The sequence below is a fragment of the Poecilia latipinna genome, unplaced genomic scaffold (assembly GCF_001443285.1).
Source record: "Poecilia latipinna isolate Pla-1442-1.1 unplaced genomic scaffold, P_latipinna-1.0 Scaffold1773, whole genome shotgun sequence".
Lineage (NCBI taxonomy): Eukaryota > Metazoa > Chordata > Actinopteri > Cyprinodontiformes > Poeciliidae > Poecilia > Poecilia latipinna.
In genome coordinates this window covers 98,345-101,773 of record NW_015114389.1, presented here as the reverse complement: position 1 = coordinate 101,773, position 3,429 = coordinate 98,345, and positions in this window count along the sequence as shown.

The window sequence follows — 3,429 nt, the reverse complement described above, 5'->3', positions numbered from 1 at the left end:
AACCTGACCCCTATCATGACTGTCAATCTGCTGCAAACGGCCGAACCACGATGAAATCAATGCTGATATGAAGATCAGTAATTACTGAAAATATATTTTGAGTTTCTCTATATATTGCATAACCTAAATGTTCATAAAACTCTTATATTTGACATGAGGCATATATATTTTTGTTCATTGAAATTCAATAATTCAATACTTGGCAGATCATTTAACTTATAACACGGGAACAAAGTGTTGTTATAAGTGAAATAACACTGGCGTCCCACAGAGCTGTGTGCTGAGCCCCCTCCTCACGTTGTTCACCTAACACTGTGTCATTTTAACTCAGAACTAGTTTACTGAGTAAAATGAAAGAGTGAACTAATACCAAAATGCAAAACCACAAAAGAGAAAACAAATAAGAATAAAACCAATTCCCAGTAAAATGATGTAATGACCTGTATGTAGTGAGAAAATGTAGTCTCGTATTTCCAGAAAATAATTTTACACAGTTTTCAGGATGAAAACCAACACCAGCGAACATCCAGGGAGTGAACGCAGAGGTCCTGGACTCTTACAAGCATCTGTGGGACATTAAGGGATTTCTATTTCTATTAAAACATTTAATATCTAAGAAATTTTCTCAGGTTTATTCAAAGCTAGTTTGAATGTGTTCTCACACTGACTGTTTCCGTCATGTAGAATTGACCAATATTATGTTTTGTCTTCTAAGTCAGGATTACAAAGAACCCGAGAGATAAACGAGAAAATGTTTCCACACTGAGATGAACATCTGCCAGGAAGATGAATCGACATTTTAAACCAACACTACCGCTTCAGACATGAAATAAACAAATACACAGCATTGTTGTGCAACAAAATGGTTGATTTGGCAATAAATAACTATTGATAAAAGTGTTTACTACGTTTGTAATTTGTAAAGATCAAAATTACTAAGTTGAGGCAGAAGAAAATATTATCTTGACTTCTGACTGTTTTCCAAATAAAATGTAATATTAATGCCATATTTTTTAATTTGTGTCCACAGTTTTTGTAAATATGGTAATGGAAGATAATTATGAATGACATAATGCCCATCGTCTGCCAATAAAATGATGTGGGTAACATCAGTACTAATTGAAGAAACTTTTACTGTAACATATGTGATGATGGTAACCATCTTTATTCTTTAATTGTTTGTCCTGTTTCTGTTTTAGCAGCAACATTTGTGCCTGATTTTGGTCTAGTGTTGTCCTCAGTTTTCTTCTTCAGGTGTTTCAGTAAACTCAGATGACTAAAAGCATAGAAATATGTCTGAAAAGTTTATCAACATAAGACCATCATAACATTATGGTTGGCAAAACCCTAAACTTTTCACAAAGCAAATTGCCTTAGAAAAGTTGAATATTTTAATGTCAAATATACATGAATCAATGTTGATTCCTTAACTTTGATTCAAAATAAACTCAAATGTATATAGTAATGATACACCTCTAAGAGTCATAACGGCCATTGTCTGACGTCACTGTGAAAAGGGTCTATTGTCAAACCCAAAACTTGACAGGTTTGGGGCAAGATGAGAGTTGATCTATTAAACTGACTGAATATTATTATTATTAAATTGAATATAATTTCAGATTTTTATATAACTTTTCTTCAGGTTAGCTTAGAAAGTGAGCTATTATTGTTACAGGTTAGTTTTCTAAACAACAAAAAAGTAACTGTTAGGGATGCTCAAATATGAAAAATTGGACTGATATTGATATTCAATAGTAACAATATGGAAGACTTACCAATATTTTATTTTATATTTTTTTTATCCGATTACTTGATTAATTGTAAGAATAATCAATAGATTACTTGATTACTAAAATATTTGTTTACAATAGCTCTAAAAACAATTAACTCCATCAGCTTTTCCAAAAAACAAACAAACAAAAAATACAATTCCCCAAAATTATGAATTACAAATAAAACTTTGACACCAGAAAGACAACAGCAGTGGGTTTGCCAAACGGACCCTACAATGAAAATACAGAAAAGTACCACTTCATAAGTATTCTGTATACATTTATAAAAGGAACAACATACAATTTTGCAAGAAACATTACTTTAAACATGTATAACATTTTAAAGAAATAAACAAACTCAAACTCACTTCCAAACGGCCTGCAGCCTGTCCAGAGTGAAGGCGATTCTCACCCTGAACAATTTATCAATTGTTCTTAGATCAGAATCAGAAGCAGAACTGGTTGATTGTTGGTTCAACCAGAACTAACAGAACGTCTCCAACATGCAACATTTTCTTCTTTCCTTTTTCTCTCAATAAATACAAACAAAGTTTATTAAAACTGAATCCTTAGACCAGCTGACCAGGCAGGGAACTTTAAGCTTTGTTTCTTTGGATCAGAACTTTTTAACTTGCTTCAATTATTAGGCGAGAATGTTCTTGCTTTTCTGTTAAAAACATTTTCTCTAGGTTCTGTGGTGGCGCAGGGGCAAAGCACAACACTTGAATTGGGGCCTTTGTCCTTGTGCTGGTGGTCGCAGGTTTGATTCCTGGCCTGATGATATTTGCCGCATGTTTTCTCTCTTCACCCTCTTTTCTGTCAAACTACTTTCAAATAAAGGTCACTATAGGGTCAACAAACCTTAAAACAACAACATTTTCTCTGTGGGGTTTGATCTGAAGTGACATATTCTCTGTTTTAGTGTTTTAAGAACTTGGGAAGTTTTAAATCAGGAGGAACATAGACAAAACCTGAAAAGTGCGGCATGGATCTAATTCAGTCTCTATGAGTCAAATGACATTGAATAATAAACCCAATCTCCTGCCCTCAGTTATTTATTCAGACAATGTTTAACTGAAATGTGTTTTCAGGGCCTGTGAAGTGGGAGCGAACGGGGAACTTGTCCAGCTGTGACCAAACAGCCATGAATCGGCCTTTCTGCTCTCCTCCCAGTCATGGCAGATGCTATGTTGGAACAGGCATGCTGACTTTTGTAAGAGTCCTGACCATGAAATGTTGATTTAAAGACCAGATAAAAGTTGCACAGGGCTGATTTAGCTAAAAGTTGTTCATAATAAAGCACTTTGTGTTGTCTTGTTGCTGAAAATATGTTATAAAAATAAAATTACATTTACCTTTATCATAAACAGGGTTTTGTCTTTAATATATTTTTGTCCTGCATGAACTCTGACTGCAAACCAAATTTCTACTTTTTCATTTTCTGATCTCATTTTGTTTTTAATCTTAAGAAAAATCACTGAATTTGTATTTTTTCTTTGTCTCATTCTGGTTACATTTTTGTATAAATTTATACAAATTATGAATTAAGGGAAAACACAACTAAACATCTGACTAGAATCCCTGCTGGTTGGTCTTACTGGTTGGTTTTATCTATCTATCTATCTATCTATCTATCTATCTATCTATCTATCTATCT